The sequence below is a fragment of the Taudactylus pleione genome, unplaced genomic scaffold (assembly GCF_031769625.1).
Source record: "Taudactylus pleione unplaced genomic scaffold, aTauple2 ptg001018l, whole genome shotgun sequence".
In the NCBI taxonomy this organism is placed as follows: Eukaryota; Metazoa; Chordata; class Amphibia; order Anura; family Myobatrachidae; genus Taudactylus; species Taudactylus pleione.
The window spans coordinates 688,930-716,567 of NW_028285419.1; the positions used below are offsets into that span (position 1 = coordinate 688,930).

At 45.3% G+C, this 27,638-nt stretch overlaps 1 protein-coding gene across 1 annotated transcript in view; it reads right to left on the reverse strand.

Moving 5' to 3' along the window:
- LOC148454266 (uncharacterized) overlaps positions 1–27,638 on the reverse strand; it is a 195,658-nt gene that overhangs the window by 24,811 nt on the left and 143,209 nt on the right. The gene's annotated exons all lie outside the window — the stretch shown is intronic.

Genomic DNA, 27,638 nt, shown 5'->3' on the forward strand with positions numbered 1-27,638 from the left:
TGCCAATAAGGAAAAGGGGCCCCCGCAGGAGGAAAAAGGGGGTAATTGGAAAATTGGCCAGGAAAAGTAGGAAAAACCGAAGGTTGGGAAACTGAAGGAAAAACTGGGGAGGACCATGAAGTGAGGGAATGGAGGACTGGGCCCCCCGCAGCTTGGTACAGCATCACGGGGGTGAAGGGGCTTGCAGTGCTGGCCGGAAGGTGGGCCGGGACCCCCGCAGCCTTATACAGCGCCACGGGGGGGCACCCGGCAGCGGAGGACATCATGGGGACAGGAGCGAAGGGAGGAGGCGCCTGGCTGGAGCCGCCTGCGGGCGCAATGAAGGCCGGGCCCCCCACAGCTTTATACAGCGCAGCGGGGGGGGACCCGGCAACGGGGGGCATCAGGAGGCCAGGAGCGGAGGAAGGAAGGGCCGGGATGTAGATGCGCGCGGGCACCGGAGGTGACCGCGCGCCCGCGAGCAGTTGGAGGGAGGTTGCCGGAGCGAGCGGTGACCCCGCAGGAGACGGGGACCGCTCGCCCGGGGAGGAATAAGGCCCGGCAGGAGGGAGGCTGTAGTCGGCGGCGGGGGGCGTGGCCAGTCCCCAGGCAGCATTTGAGACTTCTGCCGGGGACAAAATGGATTGCAAACTCAGGTGGCGCCGAGCAGGAGGAGGTGGGGGGGGCTTGAGAATCCATAAATTGGCGGGGGGGGGTACTGAATGTTTTGGGCGAGGCATGAAAAAAAGGGGGGGGTGGACAGAGGTGAAAGGGAAAGGGAAAGTGATAAATTGAAGAAGAGTGAAAAAGAAAAATGAAAAAACCAGAGGGGAAGCAAACAGACAAGAGGTGCACAAAAACAGGAGAATACAAGGCACAGGGAGATATAAAAGACAGGGAGATACAAGTATAAATGTCACCGGATACAGTTCCTGAGAATGGCACCCAGGACAAACACCGTCCAGAAAAGGAAGTTGCTGGGCATACCCCAGTCCTATAAAGTCCACCAAGCCACTCCCACGAGCTCCCACATGGTCAGCGACCAACCAACCATGACAACCCCCCCCAAACTACTCTACCTAGCAACTACTGACAAATTCCAACCAATTACAAAAAACTAAGGACTCTTATATAGATTTAAACTTAGTCAGTTCTCATCTCTTCATACAAGAGGAGCAGCCTGTGGTGTCCTGTTATTATTATACAGGAGGAGCAGCCTATGGTGTCCTGTTATTATTATTTTCATACAGGAGGAGCAGCCTGTGGTGTCCTGTTATTATTATTATACAAGAGGAGCAGCCTTTGGTGTCGTGTTATTATCATTATACAGGAGGAGCAGCCTGTGGTGTCCTGTTGTTATATAGCAGCAGATGCAGAGTAATAATAACACTAATGAGCTGTCAGAGAAAGAAATAACACATAATATGTATAACATGTATGTATGAGAATTAGTCTGTATCCTGACAGTCAGAATCCTGATGCGCCCAATACCGTCTGCTGGATTCGGACGGGTCCAAATGCCGACAACTTGAAATGGTGAATTTTAGGGTTAGGTTGCGGGAGTGGAGAGTTAGAGTACCAAAGGGGAGGGTTACGGTAAGGCCGCGGGGGGCTGTTAGGGTTAGGTTGCGGGAGTGGAGGGTTAGGGTACCAATGGGGAGGGTTATGGTAAGGCTGCTGAAATTAGGTAAGGCCGCAGAGGGGGTGTGTGGTTAGGGTTAGGCTGTGGGAGGGGAGGGAACTGGTGCCAAAGGAGATGGTTAAGCTAAGGCTGAGGGTAGAGGGGGGGTGGTTAGGGTTAGGGTGCGGGAGTATGGGTTAGGTTTAGCCTTAGAATACTTACTGAAAATCGCCCGCATTTTCACTGTCAGGATTCCGATGCCGGCATTCTGACCATCTGGATTGTAAGATGGCGGGGCTGGCGGTAACATGGTCACACATTAAGGTGCATAGTGTGATCAGATTTCTGTGTATAAAGGGCACATCAGCAGCTGTAATTCATCACCAGCTTATTGGGGTGTACGGTGATAATGTCATGGTAACAGGTTTGGGGTTGGTGTCTTTGATAATGGCAGGACATACATTCAAGATGAGAAGCCAAGAACATCCACTTAGCCAACCGCACATGTGTGTTGTTACAGTGCTACCATTGGGAGGTACTGGACCATCCTCCCTACTGCCCTGACCTGGCACTAAGTCATTCCCATCTCTTTGGACCATGGAAGAAGTACCTGGGTGGAAGGCGATTCACAGCCAACTGTGGATAAACAATCTGTACCATGGCTATACTATTTATTATACGTATATGTACAAGGTGAATACATTTACGCAATGAGAGGTCTTGTTACTTTATTTATTGAACCACCCTCGTATATACCAGATGATACATAACAGGAGCTGGGGAAGGATGTGTGAGAAGGACACAGACAGGCCATGTAACAAAGGGCTGCACTCACTCAGCTGAGACTGTCTGTCAGGGTGTCTTGTTATCCTGAGCAATAGAGACTCTCTCAGTGACAGCCAGTGGCTGTGACAGTCCGCAGAGTGTCACTGATTATCCCCCAGGACATGTCTCACCCCATCTTACGCTGCACACACACGGCCGGCAGGCTGGTCACCAGGGATCGCAAAATACGCACTATATCGCGTTTTTACGCGCTACAGGCACTGTGGGACTCAGTTTCTAAAAATGAGTGGGTCCCACATGACGCGCTGTCAGTCACTGGTCTGTGCTCACCGCAACAGCCAATGGCAATAACAGCCCTCAAAGTCTCCCCAACCAATCACAGGTGGCACAGTTTTCTTGTCCAATTGCCGCCAGAACCCTGCAGACAACCTCCCTCTGCCTCCTACCCTTCCCCCGGCAGTTGCTATGATGTTATCGCGGGCTGCCGCTTGTGACTGCAGGGACTGCTGCCTCCTCCCTGGTAAGCTAACTGGGAGGGGATTGCCTGTATGACCCACGGGCCGTGGCTGTATTGTAATCGGCCCTGCAGTGTCTTGTCATGCAGGGCCGGTTCGAGGGCTGTTCCAGTGTGCCTACAACTGGGCACATGATTTGTGATAACCCCCCAGGCGCCGGCAACAGTGCTGGGGTCTAGGGCAAGTGACACTGTCAGTGTGCCACTGGCCACCCTACTATGCCTCCAGTCTGCCCCTCCCCGGAAGCCACTAGGATATTATTGCAGGCTGGTCCTTGGGATTGTTGGTACTGCTGCGCCTCTCCAGTAAACGGCTCCCTGAGGGGACTGCCTATTTCATCTGCGGCTGCATCATAGTCGGCTCAGAATTTTCAGGTCACACAGGGCAGCCACCACTGAGACCTTGACTTGTGCTGAACCTCAACTGTCAACAACAGTACGAGGGTCCAGGGCAGGTGACATTGTCAGTGCACCACTGCCCAGCCCACTCTGCATCCATCTGCCCTGCAGCTTCAAGTTCCTCTGTCTGGGCCTGGCTGCCGGCATTGCGCCCCTCCTGCCATTATGCGAAGACTCCCAGGCTACAGACTTATCAGCATTTCGGCCTCTCCCACAGTCCACGGACAAAACTCAAAAGTAAGCAGTTAACCCCCTTCCTGCCTTCCACTACTGCCCCAGCTGCTATATATCCTTACCCCTCACCCTAACACCAATACTGCCTGCCCTTATCCCCCCATTACCGCCAGTACTGCCCCAGCTGTTATCTATCCTTACCTCCTCCCTACACTGCCTGTTGCTAACCCCCTCCTTGCCCCCAGTACTGCCCTATCTGCTATCTACCCTTACCGCTCGCCCTAACCCCATTACCCCCAGCCTTTAACCCCCATTACCCCCAGCTGCTATCTATCCTTACCCCTCACCCTAACCCCAGTACTGCCTGCCCTTATTCCCCCATTACCCCCAGTACTGCCCCAGCTGTTATCTATCCTTAACTCTTCCCTACTCCCTGCACTGCCTGCTGCTAACCCCATCCTTGCCACCAGTACTGCTACTGCCCCAGCTGCTATCTACCCTTATCCTACCCTTACACCTCACCCTAACCATAGTACTGCCTGCCTTTAACACCCCCTTACCCCCAGTAATGCCCCAGCTGCTGTCTATACTTACTCCTCACCCTAACCCCAGTATTGCCTGCCCTTAAGCCCCCCTTACCCCCAGTACTGCCCCAGCTGTTATCGGTTACCTCCTCCCTACCCCCAGTAGTGCCTGCCATTAACCCTCATTACTGCCCTAGTAGCTATCCCTACCCCTCCACCTAACTCCAGTACTACCTGTCTTTAACCTCCTGTTACCCCCAGTACTGCCCCAGCTGTTATATATCCTTACCTCCTCCCTAACCCAGTACTGCCTGCCGCTAACCCCAACTACTGCCCTAGCTGCTATCTATCCTTACCCCTCCCCCTAATTCCAGTACTGCCTGCCCTTAACACCCCTCCTTGCCCCCAGAGCTGTCCCATCTGTTGTCTGCCCTCATCCCCATAATATGTGATGGGACCCAGAAACCATGGAGTAGGACCCCAATTTCTTAAAGTGAGGGGACCCTGGTACCCACAAATTTTTTGCGACTAGCGTGATCACTGGTCACACATGACACCTACATCAGAGGTGCTGTAATTTGTGATTTTGTCATTTGTGCAGAGTGACTGATGGAATTCTGAATTGCTTAACCCTTTGTCTTCTGGGCTGCCTGCTCTCCTATTTCTGTGTTATTATCCTCTTCTGTTCCCTTCCCCATCCCCTATGTTACTGCCACCTCTACAGCTGTTACACCCTCTGCTGTGTGCTGACATAACTGGGGAGATGAGGGGATCTGTATTCAGTGATATTTTGAGTCTCCCCCAATACACAGGATTACACAGTAGTGAAGAAGACATCCGGTGAGTGTGAGACAAACAGCAGCCATCCCCGTGTGTCAGGAGGACTGAGCAGGACCCAGAGCCCTATCACGGTGCCTCCACCTCACTCACTGATACATGAGAGACACAATGACCAGAAGATCCTGGAACTCACCAATGCGGTCATTCAGCTGCTGACTGGTGATTGCTGTGAATGGGACATTATACAGTAACACCAGTGGATGTGTCTGGGTGATGACTGGAGAGGTGACTGCTGGGAATGGCACATTATACAGTAACACCAGATGACTGTATCATTGTGTGTGTCAGGTTCCAATAAGGTGTCAGTATGTCACTGTCTATGGCTCCATACAGGAGGGGGAGTATATAGAGGAACACGGGTCTATACAAGAATATGATGATGGAGAATCGCCAGCCCCTCACATCACTGGGTAAGAGAAGACTGACATTTATTATACAGGGGAGAGCAGCTATGGGGGCCCTCCTATATACACACATCATCTGATAATCACATAGATCCAACATACTCAGTCGCTGTGTGTCTCCTACAGATGGACCCAGTAACAGAAATACCCCAGAGAGATGTCCCCATCCTCTTTATTCACTGGATTGTATAGAGGAGAATCACAGGGTCCCCCAGGAGCATCAGGTAGGTGGGATTTAGGGTCTCACCAGTATACCAAAGTGACAGTCACTATATGATGTGTAGAGATGCAGTGTGTGTTTTATCCACTGATATTGTACTGTTTATTCTCAATCAATGAAATCAAACATTTTTACAAAAAAACAATTTTTGATTAGGGTACAGCTCAGACTAATAAGGTAGAAGATATAGAGGGAGAAGAAGAGACATATGCAACTGATATAAAGGCAGAAGATATAGAGGAAGAAGAAGAGACGTATGTGACTGATAATAAGACAGATGATACAGAGGGAGAAGAGACTTATGTGACTGATATGAAGGCAGAAGATATAGAGGGAGAAGAAGAGACGTATGTGACTAATATGAAGGCAGAAGATACAGAGGCAGAAGAAGAGATGTATGTGACTGATATAAAGGCAGAAGATATAGAGGGAGAAGAAGAGACGTATGTGACTGATATAAACACAGAAGATATAGAGGGAGAAGAGACGTATGTGACTGATATAAAGGTAGAAGATATAGAGGGAGAAGAGGAGACGCATGTGACTGAAATGAAAGCAGAAGATACAGAGGGAAAAGAAGAGGCGTATGTGACTGATGGGAAGGCAGAAGATATAGAGGGAGAAAAAGAGACGTATGTGGCTGATATGAAGGTAGAAGATGTAGAGGGAGAAGAAGAGACGTATGTGACTGATATGAAGGCAGAATATATAGAGGGAGAAGAAGAGACGTATGTGACTGATATGAAAGCAGAAGATACAGAGGGAGAAGAAGAGGCATATGTGACTGATAATAAGGCAGAAGATATAGAGGGAGAAGAAGAGATGTATGTGACTGATATGAAGGCAGAAGATATAGAGGGAGAAGAAGAGACATATGTGACTAATATGAAGGCAGAAGATATAGAGGGAGAAGAAGAGATATATGTGAGGAGTGATCAGCAGTGTAAGGAGGAGGAAATACCTACAGATATCAGCACAGGTGAGTAATAAACACATGACAAAAAAAAATCACATATTCTCCTTTCTAAGTCACTTCAACAATCTCTTATACACCTTCCACTGTCAGTACAAACTAATGAGGAAAATGTATCTGCCCAGTTGGGGAGTTGGGAGCCATCAGCCCCTATTATACTCCTGCTCTCCCCCTCACATCATGTCACTGTGTGTTACCAGCCCAGAGATCTGATCAGTCTCCTCCCCACACTCTCTGGTGTATCTCATACATCAGGAGCCATCAGCCCCTATTATACTCCTGCTCTCCCCCTCACATCATGTCACTGTGTGTTACCAGCCCAAAGATCTGACCAGTCTCCTCCCCACACTCTCTGGTGTATCTCACTTACTGAGATATAGATCACAGCAGGGTGCAGCTAGTATGACCTGTGTGTGATATAATGTATAGGCCACGCCTGCACTCTGTTACACATACTGAGATGGAGATCCGGTGAGTGTGAGTACACAGGAAGATGCAGCTAGTATGACCTATGTGTGATATAATGTGTAGACCAAGGGGTAGCTAATCTCGGTCCTCGAGAGCTACCAGCAGTTCACATTTTCCAGGTCACCCAACATGTGCACAGGTGTAGTTATTACTCACTGACACATTTGAAAAGATCCACAGGTGGAGCAAATTATTTCACTTGCGATTCTGTGAGGAGACCTGGAAAACATGCACTGTTAGTAGCTCTCGAGGACCAGGGCTGGCTAACCCTGGAATAGACCATGCCTGCACTGTGCTACACATACTGTGATGGAGATCCAGAGAGTGTGAGGACACAGCAGGGTGCAGCTAGTATGTCCTGTGTGTGATATAATGTATGGAATAGGCCCACACCCTTTTACACATACTGTGATGGAGATTCAGAGTGTGTGAGATCACAGCAGGATGCAGCTAGTATGACCTGTGTGTGATATAATATATAGACCATGTCTGCACTCTGTTACACATACTGAGAAGGAGATACGGAGAGTGTGAGGACACAGCAGGCTGCAGCTAGTATGACCTGTGTGTGATATAATGTATAGACCATGCCTGCACTCTGTTACACATACTGAGATGGAGATCAGGAGAGTGTGAGGACACAGCAGGATACAGCTAGTATGATGTGTGTGATATAATGTATAGACCATGCCTGCACTCTTTTACACATACTGAGATGGAGATATGGAGAGTGTGAGGACACAGCAGGGTGCAGCTAGTATGTCCTGTGTGTGATATAATGTATAGACCATGCCTGCACTCTGTTACACATACTGAGAGGGAGATCCGGAGAGTGTGAGGACACTGCAGGATGCAGCTAGTATGACCTGTGTGTGATATAATGTATAGACCATGCCTGCACTCTGTTACACATACTGAGATGGAGATACGGAGAGTTTGAGGACACATCAGGGTGCAGCTAGTATGACCAGTGTGTGATATAATGTATAGACAATGCCTGCACTCTGTTACACATACTGAGGAGATACGAAGAGTGTGAGGACAAAGCAGGGTGCAGATAGTATGACCTGTGTGTGATATAATATATAGACGATGCCTGCCCTCTGTTACACATACTGAGATGGAGATACGGAGAGTGTGAGGACACAGCAGAGTTAGTATGACCTGTGTGTGATATAATGTATAGACCATGCCTGCACTCTGTTACACATACTGAGATGGAGATACGGAGAGTGTGAGGACACAGCAGAGTTAGTATGACCTGTGTGTGATATAATGTATAGACCATGCCTGTACTCTGTTACACATACTGAGATGGAGATCCAGAGAGTGTGAGGACACAGCAGGATGCAGTTAGTATGACCTGTGTGTGATATAATGTATAGACCATGCCTGGACTCTGTTACACATACTGAGATGGAGATCCGGAGAGTGTGAGGACACAGCAGGATACAGCTAGTATGACCTGTGTGTGATATAATGTATAGACCATGCCTGCACTCTGTTACATATATTGAGATGGAGATACGGAGAGTGTGAGGACACAGCAGGGTGCAGCTAGTATGACCTGTGTGTGATATAATGTATAGACCATGCCTGCACTCTGTTACACATACTGAGATGGAGATACGGAGAGTGTGAGGACACAGCAGGGTGCAGCTAGTATGACCTGTGTGTGATATAAAGTATAGACCATGCCTGCACTCTGCTACACATACTGAGATGGAGATACGGAGTGTGAGGACACAGCAGGATGCAGCTAGTATGACCTGTGTGTGATATAATGTATAGACCATGCCTACACTCTGTTACACATACTGAGATGGAGATCAGGAGTGTGAGGTCACAGCAGGATGCAGCTAGTATGACCTGTGTGTGATATAATGTATAGACCTTGCCTGCACTCTGCTACACATACTGAGATGGAGATCCGGAGAGTGTGAGGTCACAGCAGGATGCAGCTAGTATGACCTGTGTGTGATATAATGTACAGACCATGCCTGCACTCTGTTACACATACTGAGATGGAGATCCGGAGAGTGTGAGGACACAGCAGGATACAGCTAGTATGACCTGTGTGTGATATAATGTATAGACCATGCCTGCACTCTGTTACACATACTGAGATGGAGATACGGAGTGTGAGGACACAGCAGGGTGCAGCTAGTATGACCTGTGTGTAATATAATGTATAGACCATGCCTGCACTCTGCTACACATACTGAGATGGAGATCAGGAGAGTGTGAGGTCACAGCAGGATGCAGCTAGTATGTCCTGTGTGTGATATAATGTATAGCCCATGCCTACACTCTGTTACACATACTGAGATGGAGATCAGGAGAGTGTGAGGTCACAGCAGGATGCAGCTAGTATGACCTGTGTGTGATATAATGTATAGACCTTGCCTGCACTCTGCTACACATACTGAGATGGAGATCAGGAGAGTGTGAGGTCACAGCAGGATGCAGCTAGTATGACCTGTGTGTGATATAATGTACAGACCATGCCTGCACTCTGTTACACATACTGAGATGGAGATCCGGAGAGTGCGAGGACACAGCAGGATACAGCTAGTATGACCTGTGTGTGATATAATGTATAGACCATGCCTGCACTCTGTTACACATACTGAGATGGAGATACGGAGTGTGAGGACACAGCAGGGTGCAGTTAGTATGACCTGTGTGTGATATAATGTATAGACCATGCCTGGACTCTGTTACACATACTGAGATGGAGATCCGGAGAGTGTGAGGACACAGCAGGATACAGCTAGTATGACCTGTGTGTGATATAATGTATAGACCATGCCTGCACTCTGTTACATATATTGAGATGGAGATACGGAGAGTGTGAGGACACAGCAGGGTGCAGCTAGTATGACCTGTGTGTGATATAATGTATAGACCATGCCTGCACTCTGTTACACATACTGAGATGGAGATACGGAGAGTGTGAGGACACAGCAGGGTGCAGCTAGTATGACCTGTGTGTGATATAAAGTATAGACCATGCCTGCACTCTGCTACACATACTGAGATGGAGATACGGAGTGTGAGGACACAGCAGGATGCAGCTAGTATGACCTGTGTGTGATATAATGTATAGACCATGCCTACACTCTGTTACACATACTGAGATGGAGATCAGGAGTGTGAGGTCACAGCAGGATGCAGCTAGTATGACCTGTGTGTGATATAATGTATAGACCTTGCCTGCACTCTGCTACACATACTGAGATGGAGATCCGGATAGTGTGAGGTCACAGCAGGATGCAGCTAGTATGACCTGTGTGTGATATAATGTACAGACCATGCCTGCACTCTGTTACACATACTGAGATGGAGATCCGGAGAGTGTGAGGACACAGCAGGATACAGCTAGTATGACCTGTGTGTGATATAATGTATAGACCATGCCTGCACTCTGTTACACATACTGAGATGGAGATACGGAGTGTGAGGACACAGCAGGGTGCAGCTAGTATGACCTGTGTGTAATATAATGTATAGACCATGCCTGCACTCTGCTACACATACTGAGATGGAGATCAGGAGAGTGTGAGGTCACAGCAGGATGCAGCTAGTATGTCCTGTGTGTGATATAATGTATAGCCCATGCCTACACTCTGTTACACATACTGAGATGGAGATCAGGAGAGTGTGAGGTCACAGCAGGATGCAGCTAGTATGACCTGTGTGTGATATAATGTATAGACCTTGCCTGCACTCTGCTACACATACTGAGATGGAGATCAGGAGAGTGTGAGGTCACAGCAGGATGCAGCTAGTATGACCTGTGTGTGATATAATGTACAGACCATGCCTGCACTCTGTTACACATACTGAGATGGAGATCCGGAGAGTGCGAGGACACAGCAGGATACAGCTAGTATGACCTGTGTGTGATATAATGTATAGACCATGCCTGCACTCTGTTACACATACTGAGATGGAGATACGGAGTGTGAGGACACAGCAGGGTGCAGCTAGTATGACCTGTGTGTAATATAATGTATAGACCATGCCTGCACTCTGCTACACATACTGAGATGGAGATCAGGAGAGTGTGAGGTCACAGCAGGATGCAGCTAGTATGTCCTGTGTGTGATATAATGTATAGCCCATGCCTACACTCTGTTACACATACTGAGATGGAGATCAGGAGAGTGTGAGGTCACAGCAGGATGCAGCTAGTATGACCTGTGTGTGATATAATGTATAGACCTTGCCTGCACTCTGCTACACATACTGAGATGGAAATCAGGAGAGTGTGAGGTCACAGCAGGATGCAGCTAGTATGACCTGTGTGTGATATAATGTACAGACCATGCCTGCACTCTGTTACACATACTGAGATGGAGATCCGGAGAGTGTGAGGACACAGCAGGATACAGCTAGTATGACCTGTGTATGATATAATGTATAGACCATGCCTGCACTTTGTTACACATGCTGAGATAGAGATCCGGAGAGTGTGAGGACACAGCAGGGTGCAGCTAGTATGACCTTTGTGTGATATAATGTATAGACCATGCCTGCACTCTGTTACACATACTGAGATGGAGATACGGAGAGTGTGAGGATACAGCAGGATGCAGCTAGTATGAGCTGTTTGTGATCTAATGTATAGACTATGCCTGCACTCTGTTACACATACTGAGATGGAGATCTTATTATCATTACAGAGTATGGATATGTATGGGTACAGCCGGGCACGTCTTATAGCTACACAGTATGGAGATGTTGGGGTACTGCCGGGCATGTCTTATTATAGTTACACATCATGGAGATGTTGGGGTACAGCTGGGCACGTCTTATAGTTACACAGTATGAGATGTTGGGGTACAGCCGGGCATGTCTTATTATAGTTACACAGTATGGAGATGTTGGGGTACATATGGGGACGTCTTATTATAGTTACACAGTATGGTATAGCTCTGCAGGGAGGCTAATTCCCATATAATCTGTTCCCAGCAGATGGACAAAGCAGCAGGAATAACTCGGGGAGACGTCTCATATTATTTCCAGATTGTGACCTAGATGATAACTTCTCTCAGGACTCTCCAGGAGAAAACCCCATTACCCCCAGTATACATCCAGCATCTCACAGTGCAGATATGTCATCTGATCCCTCTAACCATGAGGAATGCTCCCCTGATAATCCCAGTAGTGTTACACACAGCTCAGAACACACAGGTGATAAACCATTGTCATGTTCTGAATGTGGGAAAGGAATTACCAAGCAGATCAGTCTTTCTATACATCAGAAGAGAGTTCACGCAGCTGAAAGGCCTTTTCTGTGTTCTGGGTGTGGGAAATGTTTTACACTTAAATCAGTTCTTGTTACACATCAGAGAACTCACACAGGTGAGAAACTATTTCCATGCTCTGAGTGTGGGAAATGTTTTACACAGAAATCATTTCTTGTTAGACATCACAGAAGTCACACAGGTGAGAAACCTTTTCCATGTTTTGAGTGTGGGAAATGTTTTACACAGAAATCAAGTCTTGTTTCACATCACAGATGTCACACAGGTGATAGGCCATTTTCATGTTCTGCGTGTGGGAAATGTTTTACATTTAAATCAGATCTTGTTAGACATCAGAGACGTCACACAGGTGAGAAACCATTTCCATGTCCTGAGTGTGGGAAATGTTTTAAACGGAAATCAAATCTTGTTGAACATCAGAGAAGTCACACAGGTGAGAATATATTTCCATGTACTGAATGTGGGAAATGTTTTACATTTAAATCAGATCTTGTTACACATCAGAGACGTCACACAGGTGAGAAACCTTTTTCATGCTCTGAGTGTGGGAGATGTTTTACACAGAAATCAGCACTTGTTCGACATCAAAGACGTCACACAGGTGAGAAACCATTTACATGTCATGAGTGTGGGAAATGTTTTGCACAGAAATCACATCTTGTTATACATCAAAGACGTCACACAGGTGACAAACCATTTCCATGCTCTGAGTGTGGGAAATGTTTTACACAGAAATCAGAACTTGTTAAACATCAGAGACGTCACACAGGTGAGAAATCATTTCCATGCTCTGAGTGTGGGAAATATTTTACATGCTATTCAATACTTGCTTCTCATAAGAGAACTCACTCGCGTGAGAGGCCATTTTCATGTTTTGAGTGTGGGAAATGTTTTACATTTAAATCAGATCTTGTTACACATCAGAGAACTCACACTGGTGAGAAACCATTTCCATGTCCTGAGTGTGGGAAATGTTTTGCACAGAAATCACAGCTTGTTATACATCAGAGACGTCACACTGGTGAGAAACTATTTCCATGTCCTGAGTGTGGAAAATTGTTTACAAAGAAATCAGCTCTTGTTGCGCATCAGAGAAGTCACATAGGTGAGAAACCATTTTCATGTTCTCAGTGTGGGAAATGTTTTACACAGAAATCACATCTTGTTAGACATCAGAGAAGTCACACAGGTGAGAAACCATTTCCATGTTCTGAATGTGGGAAAAGTTTTACACGTAAACCATACCTTGTTGTACATCAGAGAAGTCACACAGGTGAGAAACCATTTCCATGTTCTGAATGTGGAAAATGTTTTACACTTAAATAAAATCTTGTTAGACATAAGAGACATCACATAGGTGAGAAACCATTTCCATGTTCTGAGTGTGGGAAATGTTTTACAACGAAATCTGCTCTTTTTAGTCATCAGAAACGTCACACAGGAGAAAAACAATGTGTATGAGCCTATAGAAATATATAGAAATTGCAGCGGTATTTGCAGTACTGTCATTTTATTGAATATTTTCAGAGGCATAAATACAGTTTTAGCCTAGATTGCTGTCCCTGCTTGATGAAGGGTAAATTATATTTGCATTATCACACTGTGGGTCTGATTCAGCAGCGGAAGCAAATGTAGCTGCAGTCTCTTACAGATTGCAGGTACTAATATATGCTAATGCCGAGGTACAGCCGCCATAACCACGCCCACTGCTGCCTTCTCATCATCCAATGTCACCCTCCTGTGTAATCATCAGTACCATCTCCGCACAAAAAGCAGTCACATAGCATTTACATCAGGTCTGACCAGCCGCAGACACTGCAGCTCTCCTAACATGCAGAGAGGTGCAACTGCCATCGCTATGGCTAATTTATATATGCCCATGACATGGTGATCACACGGACAGACACGGCTGCAGTTTTCTGTCCACCCCCCTGCTACCTCCCTGAAACATTGTCACCCTGCCACTTTCTATGTGATGAATTCCTCTGTGCATCCGTAATAGCAATGTGATCGCTGTGTGTGCGCAGTGTAACTTATACGTAGGTGTGATGGGAGACAATCGCTCTATCTGCGTAACTATCATCATTGTGTCCTCTGCTGAATCAGCCCCTATATACTAATATATTACACTTTATTATATATCCACACGGATGTCACCAACATAGGGCTCCAACAGGTTCCTCATGTAATGGCTTTCAGTTTCCTTATTCTATAAGATCAGAGGTTCCCAAACTCCGCTATTACAGGCCAGGTATTAAGGATAATCCATGCTTGAGCACAGGTTACTTAATTTAACCATTTGGACTGAAGCATGGATATCCTTAAGCTCTGGCCTGTAATGGGGGAGTTTGGGAAGTTCTGTATTAAATTATTATTGTGCTATTGGCCTATTTGTGAAATAACAAGACCACTTGATGTAATATAGGGACATAACTAATCTGTCACCATGACAATGTGCTGGGGATGTAATATGGAAGGTGGGAAACTATAACATCATGTGATGACTGGGCTGTATGTGACGGGGTGAGATGGATGATATAATGAAATATGTAACCTCTGATTTTATCTCACTGGATCCAGTATTCTCTGGTTGGGTTTCCTGGTAAATGGATCTCTAATCTCCTTACAGCAGTCTGATGTCTAGGTTACAGAGGATCTAATTAGAATTAAGCAGTTACACTATTCCAAAGGATAAGAACATTAAAATCATGATCACTTATGTAATTTATACATTATTAGGTAATGTTGTTAGTGTAGGGACATGGGAAGCTGCTGGTCCTGGTATAAACCACTAACAGTAATGTCCATTAGGTGCATCAGGCTCCTGATAAGCCCAGCAGAATACAGATGTGAGCAGGGTACATAGTAATGGAGGAATAATACAGGGACATCACAGGTTAAGTAGGATCAGTACCGATTGTCCTCAGTATGTCCTGCACTGTTATAAACCTACAAAAATATGAGCTCAAAGAGTTTGGTAACAAGTAAGAAAACCAGACACTGCACGATCCTGTCTGACGTCCATGTGGGGTAACACAGCTGCGTGTGGTGCTTGTTTGTTAGTATTTTCCACACTTTTTTGACCTGAATGTTTTTGTACATTGTTAGTAAAGCTGGAATAGTGCCCAGTTGTCCTCTTGGTGGTGCACATGTTCTGTGATGGCCTAGATGTAAGATCTAGTGATTTGCTGTAAGACGGGATTTAGTGAAAACACTGATGTTACCAGAGATGTCACAAGGAAGTATAGAGGTTTCTGCATGAGGGTGAGTTGTGTCTCATGGGCTTGTCACACTAGGCCACAGCTGGCAAAAGAAAATAACAGAGATAGGGACAGGGCAGTTAGCTATTGACCAGGGTACAAGCCAAGGTCAGGGCCACCGAAGAACAAATGTCAGACATAAGCCGGGTCAGTATTGGTCAGTCAGACAATTACTATGGACCATATTCAATTAGGCTGCGAAAATACATCATTTTTGCAGGTTTGACTTATCCCTGTATACAATTTTCATGACTTTTCGCCGGAGCGAAAAGTCAATGTATCAGACCCAGCGAAAAAGTACCACCTATGAATAGGTGGCAAAATAAAGTGCAGAACTGGGGTTTTGGGGTACAAACTTAAAAAAAAAAACACCCTACACCCCTTGGACAGTCCCCAAAAGATGTTCTGTGTTAAAAAAAAATTAAAAGCACCACAGGAAACCCCAAAAAAGGTACTTTCATTTTGGGGCCGAAAAAAAAAAAGTTGGGGGACAAACTTCTAACTAGCAAAATAGATTTCAGGGGGGGGGTCCCCAAGTATGCCCCAGGTGTTTTTTTTTATTGCAGGTGGTTGCATCAGGTGGATTTTTCACGATTTTTAAAACTTCACATTAGCCACTTTAAAATATGCTAGTACCCATTTTCTTGTACCCCAAATTTAATGGGACACCTTATTTTCACCCCCAAAATACTGCTAAATGCTATTCACCACTAGTGCAAAGACACTAAATATCACCTATTGAGACCATTTAAAGACCCCAAATACCTTTCAGCAGGGCTATTCGGGGGTACCCATAGTGAACCCCCATGTCAGAGCATCTTTTGGGGGGTGTCAGACTGATTTGGGCAAAAATTACAGGACTTTTTGCTGATTTCGTTTTTTTGCCGGGTCCCGTTTTCAACGATTTGGAATTGAATACGGGAATACGCGGGGAAGAGCGCGATAAGTTTTTGACCCTGCAACCTGTGATGACGCAAAAAGTCCGGCAACTGACTTTTCGCTCCAAATTGAATATAGCCCTATGTCTCATTCAGAACTGGATATAAACTGACATAAAGCTGTATTACTCTGTCACTTTAGGTACCGGTGATTATAGGTATATATTGGGGTGACTATAGGTATATATTGGGGTGATTATAGGTATATATTGGGGTGATTATAGGTATATATTGGGGTGATTATAGGTATATATTGGGGTGATTATAGGTATATATTGGGTGATTATAGGTATATATTGGGGTGATTATAGGTATATATTGGGTGATTATAGGTATATATTGGGGTGATTATAGGTATATATTGGGGTGATTATAGGTATATATATTGGGGCTGTACCAGCTCTCCGTATTCCCAGGTTCTTGTTATGCAGTTTTTTATTGTTTGTTTTTTAGATTTATCCTAACTTTGCTTTTAGTACCTTTATACTGTGACTGTCTTAGTATCCATTTCTCATACCCAAACAAGAAAGGTTTTGTCTTACACGTGTGCCCCTCTTTCCTGTCTCCTGTCACTGTGACACCGCTCTGGTGTTGGGGATTTGCTCTCTGATGGGCACCTGCATGGATACACTGGCCTGTCCTGTTATTACCTCCTATCATGGTATATATCAGCATTTTGTTGGTACATATGTAATAGATAATATGTCATCTCTATTGTATGTGTCATGGATGAAATGACAGCACTGTGCGAGTATCATATCCTGCAGCTTATAATACATGAGTAATACAGAAATGACACATTGTACACAAGCCATGAATAATAACAGGAATTGCTCTGTATGAATAACTGGACGTTACAGGACTATTATGTGCAGGATGTTACTCTCATCATTAATGTAAGGACCATATTATACCAAAGAGAGAAAGCCAGGACAGCTATTCCTCATGGATGGCTCCTAATACGTACAGACCCCACTTGATGGAAAATGCCAGGATGCTGCACATCTCTGAGCGTTGGATGTATGATCTGTTATCTATATACAGGTGCACAGCACAGCGTCACTGCACCAGTATGCCGGGAGCCTCACATCATTACTCTGTACTGTTACCTAGCTGTATCCTTGTCAGTCTTGTCTGATCATAGTTGTAATGGAGTTATATGAGCTGAAATACTCTGTGCTGCTGTTACTTTCACGCTCCACCCACCTTATCTGCTGCTTGTGTGTCTGCCCCCAGGTTTGCAGGATACAGCAGCTGCTCATTTTATATTCTGCTTTTCTTGCCATATTCACACAATATTAAAGTAAACTGTGGTATTACGTATGCAATAAATAACATTCCAAGTGTTACTACAGGAGGAAACTATATTGTAATCTTGCAATAAAATGACACTGATGTAGAAAATTCTGCCTCACTGCTGTGTTTGGTATAACTTGGGTGTAAAGGGGCCTATCCATTAGCAGATCTTTCTGATAGACAAAAGATTTATCTTTTGAAAACTCCTGGGGCTGCTGTGACAGATATCTGACATGTACATGACAGATTTTTTGCAAACGACGAACGATATCGCATGACATCATCAGTGGATTTTTTTTTATGTTTCTATTCATTTACATTAAAAAAATCGTTCGTCGTTTACCGCAACAGATATTTCTAATATCTGTCAGCGATAAACGATAATTGACCAACTTGTTGGAGAGACAAAAGACCAAATTTGTCGGCCGCGGGAGTGTGCAATTTTATAGTTCAGAGCCTGTCCATTAGCAGATAAATGGAATGACTGAATGATAAATCGTTCATCTTTCAAATTTATCTGCTAATGGATAGGCCCCTTAAAGGAAAGGGCGGGGTGTGGGGGGAATGAGGGAGAGCGTGATATAAATATAATGCTAATGTTCAGTAATCGGGAAATATAATTGATTGAAAAAAAAAACTACAAATGTAAGTAAAGCCCATAATGTGGTGTAATGGGTACGAGGACCTGTGTATAATGTGGTGTAATGTGTACGAGGACCTGTGTATAATTTGGTGTAATGGGTACGAGGACCTGTGTATAATGTGGTGTAATGGGTACGAGGACCTGTGTATAATTTGGTGTAATGGGTACGAGGACCTGTGTATAATGTGGTGTAATGTGTACAAGGACCTGCGTGTAATGTGGTGTAATGGGTACGAGGACCTGTGTATAATGTGGTGTAATGGGTACGAGGACCTGTGTATAATGTGGTGTAATGTGTACGAGGACCTGTGTATAATGTGGTGTAATGTGTACGAGGACCTGTGTATAATGTGGTGTAATGGGTACAAGGACCTGTGTATAATGTGGTGTAATGGGTACGAGGACCTGTGTATAATTTGGTGTAATGGGTACAAGGACCTGCGTGTAATGTGGTGTAATGGGTACGAGGACCTGTGTATAATTTGGTGTAATGGGTACGAGGACCTGTGTATAATGTGGTGTAATGGGTACAAGGACCTGTGTATAATGTGGTGTAATGGGTACAAGGACCTGTGTATAATTTGGGGTAATGGGTACGAGGACCTGTGTATAATGTGGTGTAATGGGTACGAGGACCTGTGTATAATTTGGTGTAATGGGTACGAGGACCTGTGTATAATGTGGTGTAATGGGTACGAGGACCTGTGTATAATGTGGTGTAATGGGTACAAGGACCTGTGTATAATTTGGGGTAATGGGTACGAGGACCTGTGTATAATTTGGTGTAATGGTACGAGGACCTGTGTATAATGTGGTGTAATGGGTACGAGGACCTGTGTATAATGTGGTGTAATGGGTACAAGGACCTGTGTATAATTTGGTGTAATGGGTACGAGGACCTGTGTGTAATGTGGTGTAATGGGTACAAGGACCTGTGTATAATGTGGTGTAATGGGTACAAGGACCTGTGTATAATTTGGGGTAATGGGTACGAGGACCTGTGTATAATGTGGTGTAATGGGTACGAGGACCTGTGTATAATTTGGTGTAATGGGTACGAGGACCTGTGTATAATGTGGTGTAATGGGTACGAGGACCTGTGTATAATGTGGTGTAATGGGTACGAGGACCTGTGTATAATTTGGTGTAATGGGTACGAGGACCTGTGTATAATGTGGTGTAATGGGTACAAGGACCTGTGTATAATGTGGTGTAATGGGTACAAGGACCTGTGTATAATTTGGGGTAATGGGTACGAGGACCTGTGTATAATGTGGTGTAATGGGTACGAGGACCTGTGTATAATTTGGTGTAATGGGTACGAGGACCTGTGTATAATGTGGTGTAATGGGTACGAGGACCTGTGTATAATTTGGTGTAATGGGTACGAGGACCTGTGTATAATGTGGTGTAATGGGTACGAGGACCTGTGTATAATGTGGTGTAATGGGTACAAGGACCTGTGTATAATTTGGGGTAATGGGTACGAGGACCTGTGTATAATGTGGTGTAATGGGTACGAGGACCTGTGTATAATTTGGTGTAATGGGTACGAGGACCTGTGTGTAATGTGGTGTAATGGGTACAAGGACCTGTGTATAATGTGGTGTAATGGGTACAAGGACCTGTGTATAATTTGGGGTAATGGGTACGAGGACCTGTGTATAATGTGGTGTAATGGGTACGAGGACCTGTGTATAATTTGGTGTAATGGGTACGAGGACCTGTGTATAATGTGGTGTAATGGGTACGAGGACCTGTGTATAATGTGGTGTAATGGGTACGAGGACCTGTGTATAATTTGGTGTAATGGGTACGAGGACCTGTGTATAATGTGGTGTAATGGGTACGAGGACCTGTGTATAATGTGGTGTAATGGGTACGAGGACCTGTGTATAATTTGGTGTAATGGGTACGAGGACCTGTGTATGATGTGGTGTAATGGGTACAAGGACCTGTGTATAATTTGGTGTAATGGATACGAGGACCTGTGTATAATGTGGTGTAATGGGTACGAGGACCTGTGTATAATGTGGTGTAATGGGTACGAGGACCTGTGTATAATGTGCTGTAATGGGTACGAGGACCTGTGTATAATGTGGGGTAATGGGTATGAGGACCTGTGTATAATGTGGGGTAATGGGTACGATGACCTGTGTATAATGTGGGGTAATGGGTATGAGGACCTGTGTATAATGTGGGGTAATGGCTGCGAGGACCTGTGTATAATGTGGGGTAATGGGTACGAGGACCTGTGTATAATGTGGTGTAATGGGTACGAGGACCTGTGTATAATGTGGTGTAATGGGTATGAGGACCTGTGTATAATGTGGTGTAATGGGTACGAGGACCTGTGAGTAATATGGTGTAATGGGTACGAGGACCTGTGTGTAATGGGTACGAGGACCTGTGTGTAATGTGGTGTAATGGGTACGAGGACCTGTGTATAATGTGGTGTAATGGGTACGAGGACCTGTGTGTAATGTGGTGTAATGGGTACGAGGACCTGTGTGTAATGTGGTGTAATGGGTATGAGGACCTGTGAGTAATGTGGTGTAATGGGTACGAGGACCTGTGTGTAATGTGGTGTAATGGGTACGAGGACCTGTGTGTAATGTGGTGTAATGGGTATGAGGACCTGTGTGTAATGTGGTGTAATGGGTACGAGGACCTGTGTGTAATGTGGTGTAATGGGTACGAGGACCTGTGTATAATGTGGTGTATTGGGTACGAGGACCTGTGTATAATGTGGTGTAATGGGTACGAGGACCTGTGTATAGTGTGGTGTAATGGGTACGAGGACCTGTGTATAATGTGGTGTAATGGGTACGAGGACCTGTGTATAAGCCTGTCTGGGTCACAGCGTCTCCCTATGTCAGTAATGTGTCTATTTGCTCTATGTCGGTCATACAGATATAATTGGACAATACCACCTTATACATGGACACATGTAGCTGCCCCTCTGCACATTTCCCACCTTTAGTTACAGGACTGGAGGAAGTTACATCATTGCTGGAACCATCTATGATAAATCTCCACATTTTCTCACATGACAGCATTAATAACTAGTGTTACAGATGTTTGTATTATAGTAGGGATTGGACATAGTTTCAGTGTAATTAGCATTCATCACACAACATTGTTTAGGCCTAAGCACTGATCCCGGAACATCGATGGTTTTCCGATGTTTTCACACAAGACTCCTCGTCGTCTCCTCAGGGCTGGCTGAGCTGACTCCTCCTGTTACTAATAGTGGTGGACTGGCTGCTGCTGTGCTTCATGTTCTGCAGTGATCACACATTGCTCCGCAACCATGTGACTGCCCTGACAGACTGTGAGCTTAACCAATCGCTGAGTGCCACCCTCACGTCATAGACACAGTGACAGGCTCAGAGTGACTGCCCACCACCCAAGATACCTGCTCCTGTGCTGCATGCCTGACTGATAATTCTCTGCAATAGGCGGGGAAAGGCCGCGGGAGCGAGTTACACTGAGCCAACATCGGAACAACACTATTGTGAGGAAACATCGGAACCTCACCATCTTTGGATAAACCATCGACCACTGAAAACAAACCAATCAACTCCCATCATTACCTTATAGCTGACCATAGTGTTAGAGCCACTCAGTTATATTTGGTGAGGTAAAGCCTATAGGTCCATTCATGGCTCATTTGGCTTCCATCATGATTTTTTTTTTTTTTTTTTTTTTAAACCTTTTTTTATTGGTATCCAAAATACAATACAAAAAAAAAAAACCATATGGAGATTAGTCAACATAATGGGTAATATACATTAAAAAAAGAATATTTTTTTACTGGAGACAGAGAGTAGTATAAACAAAATGCACCAGTATATAATTAAAGTAATAACAAACATTGCAAATCATACAATATGGAGTATTAGTGGCGTATGATGAAAATCGAAAGGTTTAGCATTATCCTCTATCTCACACTCCATAGCAACCATAAAAATAAGGTCTAAATACCAATATTTCAACATTAAAAAAAGAGGGACAAATAAAAATAAGGGAAAAAATTAGAGAGAAATTGAAGAAACTTTATATTGTTACTTTACTATAGATACAAATGGCATAGAAAGAGATTATCATTTGGTTGTTAAGTAATATTCCATAGCCAAAAAACTTACGGTTTCACATGTCCCATTAAACTTCAAAAAGCAATAAAATCATGATCATTAAGGCTAACGCCTTAATGGACGTGTTCCTTGCATAATACAGATATGGTATGCCATCACACCCTGTGGTTAACTGCAGATTCAGCACTCTCTTCCCTGGCCCTTCCCCATGAGGCCATGGCCTTTTTTCAGGTGCACTATCTAATGTCTCTATTTATAAAAAGGTGGAGGGAGGGCACCAATGCTCTCTCTGGCAAAGGGTACCAAAAAGTTTAGTTACGGCTCTGGTGTATTCCAATGAGCACACAATTCTGTAAATTAGCAGCTCCACCATTTTGTGACTGACAGCATTCACACTCTGTAAGAGTGCTGAATCTGCAGTTAACCACATGGTGTGATGGCATACCATATCTGTATTATGCAAGGAACACGTCCACTAAGGCGTCAGCCTTAATGCTCGTATTTTCATTGCTTTCTAAAGTTTGAGTGGCAGAAATTCAATAGGTTTTGTGAAATTTCAGATCATGTCTAAGAAGCCCTAATGAGACATGAGAAACCGTGACCAGTGGCAGCAGTGCACAGGGGCATCAGCGGTGCTCACTGGCGCTGGACATGCATCTAAGAAAGTAAGACAGATGCATGGATGAATCAATGAGATGCATCTGTGTTAAAATGTAAATTTGTGTAAAGTCAAAAAAGGGAAATCCCCCCCAAACACAAACAGCCCCTGGCTTTTCACCGCCGGTCCTGGTTGTGAAAATATGGAGTACAAATGACGTAGGGGTCCTCCATATTAAGCACAACCATCACCAGGCTTTTCTGAACCAGTCCTGGTTGCCAAAATATGGGGGACAAAAGACGTTGGGGTCCCCCATATTCAGCACAACCAGCACTGGGCTCTGAGCCGGTCCTGGAAATACAGGGGGAAAAAAGTATGGTTCCTCTGTATTTACCAGAACCAGCACCAGACTTTTTCTAGCGGGGGGCTGATGCCACAGCCAGGGGAGCCCTAACACCAGGCCCCCCAGCCGAAGCATTAACATTGACCGCTAGTCAGCCCAGGCCGGGGATCCCTGCGGACCCCCAATAAAGTGGTCCCCCTCTCTAGGGCACCCCAGGCCCAGGCTGATAACCCGGGGCTATCCCCGGCACCCCTGGGGAGGTGGGTGCCAGGTTGATAGTGTAATGTGGTGTAAAAAAATAGAACTATAATATTGTCTTTTGCAGTAGAACTACAGGTCCCAGCAAGCCTCCCCCGTATGCTGGTACTTGGAGAACCACAAGTACCAGCAAGCAGGGCATTAATGGCCCTCTAGTACCTATAGTACCCCTGTAAAAGAAATATATAAAAAAAAAAACAGACCTATTGTTTTAACATTTTATTGTTCTGCTCCTTCACCTGGGGGGCAGCAGCCTTTAAGCTTTTTTACATGGCTGCCTCCTGCCACAGGACTTCCATGGCATTTTCACCTGGAGGGTGGCGGCCTTTAAGCTCTTTTGTATAGCCACCGCCCATCTAGGACTTCCCCGGCGTCTTCTGTCTTCGGCAGCACTTCATTGCTGCCACTCGGCTGACATACTGGCTGGACAACGCCTCATGCTGGCTTTATATAAGGCAACTGAGGGGGTGGGGCGATGATATCACAAGCCATGATTGGCTTGCGGCGGCCATCTTTGAATTTCAAAAATGGTGCAGAGGCGCCATTTTTTAAATGGGCACCCGCGGTTCTCACCATTGAAGTCAATGGTGAGAACAGCTCATTGGCTAAGAGGCGGAAGGCTCACCTCTCAGCCAAAGAGCGCTCTGCACTGGGATTTCTGTACTGAAATCCAGTGGCGGAGCTGTCATCAGCATGGGTCCGGGTATTTTTGTTTTGCCGCATTTTTTTCCCCCTGTATTTCCAGAACTAGGACTGGCTCAGAGGCCAGTGCTGGTTGTGCTGAATACGGGGGACCCCTACATCATTGGTCCCCAGTATTTTGGAAACCAGGACTGGTTCTGAAAAGCCAGGGGCTGGTTGTGCTTAATACAGGGGACCCCTAAGTCATATGTCCCCTGTATTTAGCAGTACCAGTACTGGGTCTCCAAAGCCCAGTGCTGGTTAGGTTTTTTTAGGGGCGGCACAAATTTTTTTTTTTTTTTTTAACACAGGTTTTTTTTTTTTTCAAACACAGAAGCACAGTCAGGTCTCACTGATCCATCCCTGCTTCTGTTTGTTTATTTAAACACAGATGCAGGTATCACGGATTTTTCAGATCCGAGCCTGCATCTGTCTCCTGCTACCTTCTCTGGGTCCTGCCACCCGCACCACCGCCACCTGCACTGCTGCTGCTGCCTGCACTGCCGCCGCTAATGTCATCTACTATCCCCGGGTACTGGCTGCAGCTAAAGCCCGCTACCCACCTCCCCCGGGTCCCGGCCACAGCTAATGACAGCATTCTTCTCCAGAGCCCACCATCGCTACCACCTGCTAGAGGCAGCCATCTTGGTACACCCAAGTAAAGCCACAGTGAGTACACCTGCTGAAGGTTCCTACTGAGGCTGCGCAAGGACTTGAGGTGAGCCTCGGGGATACAACTTATTACTCAATACTTTAATAAAGGAACGATCATAATTTGTAGGGGCATAAATATCACATAAAGTGTAAAGAACACCAGAAAGCGTAATCTGAGGAATAACAAATCGGGCATTTGGTTCAGATATCTGCTTTTCAACTACAAATGGGAGCCCTTTCCGTATAAGAATAGAAACTCCACGCACTTTAGAGGTATACGATGAAAAAGCTACAACCCGTTGTCCCAACATAGATAATTTCACATGTTCCGAATCGGTCAGGTGTTTCCTGTAAAAAAAGATATATCGGCTTTTTTCAAATTGAGATATGAAGTTGTTTTGTGACATTTCACAGGGGAATTGGGGCCTGATTCAGACCCACTTGCGAGCGCATAGCATAGCGCTCGCAAGCGGGTCGATGGTGGCGCGGTGCACACGTGCGGTGCGCAAGCCCCATAGCGAGTGAGAACTTCACTTCCTCCGGGGCTCGCAACAAAATGGGGCAGCTGTCGATGTTGATCGTCAGCTCGCCCCATTTTGTGGGCGGGTAGGGAGGTAGGGACTCGCCCCATTTTGTAGGCGGGCAGTGGACTTCCTGCTCTATTACAGCAGGAAGTCCACTCGGCATTGAGAGTGCTGAGACCCTACCTTAGGGTCTCCTCGCAATGCCGATGGTCGTGATAATCGCAACCATCTCCAGCCCGCTCTCAGAAGCTGTGGGTGGGCACCCACAGCTTAGCGATAGGGCAGGAGAAAAAAAGAAATAAAAATCCTGCCCTGATTCAGAGCTCTTAATGCCTTGGACATTCCAAGAACACACTCTAATATTATTCAATATTTAGGGAGTTTAGAGAAAATAGTGCAGACATCCCACACAAAAAAGCACACCATCGCATTGCTATAGAACAAAAAACATTGATTTTATTAGTTGTAACATCTCCCCAATCTCGGAAAAAAGAGGAAAACAGAAGAAAATAAAGGAAAAGAAGGAACCAGAGAAAAAATGGAAAAAATTTAAATAAAACAGAAATAATCCACGGTATGAATACAGTTAGAGACATACGAGAACAAGGAAGAGCCGCGCGCCCCTGTAATAATGTTGATAAAAATATATAGAGTAGTGGTGTCAAAATCGGGCCCTTCAGCTGCAATGGAACTACACATCCCAGCATGCACTGTCAGAGTTTTGCTATTAGGACTTGCTAAAATTGTGGCAGGGCATGCTGGGATATGTAGTCCCACAGCAGCTGGAGGGCCCGAGTTTGACACCACTGATATAGAGTATCAGAAAGAAATATATACATAGGCATATCAATATCAGATGTTCAAATAATAATATGCCGGAATATTTCTAACATGAAAAGCACAAAAGTCTAAAGAGAAAAATCGGTTAGAATTAAACCAATTTTAAATATGCTACAAAGTTTCAACAATGATATCCCAGGGCAGCAACATAAAAGTGCAACCATATAGAAAAACCATCATCGAAAAACACACAACAGAATCAAAGTATTAATTGTATTAGAGCAAAGCAGTATCTGAGAGTCCAGTACAAGAATCTGACAATAAGTAGAAAATGATACTTAGGTATATCAAAGAAGTCTATCAGTCAGGATTAGCCATGTGCTCTTTCTCCTCCTCTTCCAAGTACGCTCGGGCATCGGCGGGCACAGTAAAGTCTTTAAAATCTTTACCTTGGAAGGTTCTGAGCTTAGCGAGATAAAGAAGAGCGAATTTCCTCTGTGTCTGGACAAGCTTTGAGCAGATAGGGCTCATCTCCTTGCAGGCCCTAGTGACTTTGGCCGATTAGTCTAGAAAAATGAGCAGGTGATGGTTATTCCACATAATCCTGTCCATTTTACGAGCAGCAGACCATAAAGTCATTTTATGAGCAGAGTTCAAGCAACAAAGTATCACTGTGCGTGGGCGCGAGGAATCGGAGAAAGATCCTAAACGGTGCGCCCTTTCAACAGTAAAGTCAGGTATAACATCAGCAACTCCCAAAATCTGTGGTAGATCAGAGGGTAGGAATTTGATGAGGTCAGGGCCCCTCAGACTTTCTGGAAGGCCTACCTCACGCAAATTATTCAGGCGGGAATGATTTTCCAAGTCATCTACTTTGCCGATCAGCTGGTAGCTGGATTTTTGCAGGGATGCTGCCTGTTCTTTCAATTCGAAGATATCTTGTTCATGCTCACTAATCTTCTGTTCGTTAGATACCGGTGGAATCAAGTTGGGATTTTACCTCTTTCAGAGCTGCCGCAAATGTAGCAGACTGCTGTTGCATAATTGGGGCCATTGTATCCTTAATCGCTCTCACCATATCTTCATAGACTAATGGAAATGCAGGGGAGCATCTGCTTGGGGCCCTGTGGAGAGTGGTAAGTTGGTGGTACTCATAGAGGACGTCTGAGAAGACATCCCGACTAGCGATGAAGGCTCTGCAGGGATAGCAATATCTCCACGTTTACCCGATTTGTTTCTGAGGGTTTTTCCTGGGGTAGGAACCATTACGAATTTCTCCATGTCCCGTATTGATAATATTGATAAGTAGGCATGTACTATATAGATTATGAGCACCACTAGTAGCAGATGAGGTGTAATAAAGCAAAACAGTAGTTCCGAAAAATAGTAGG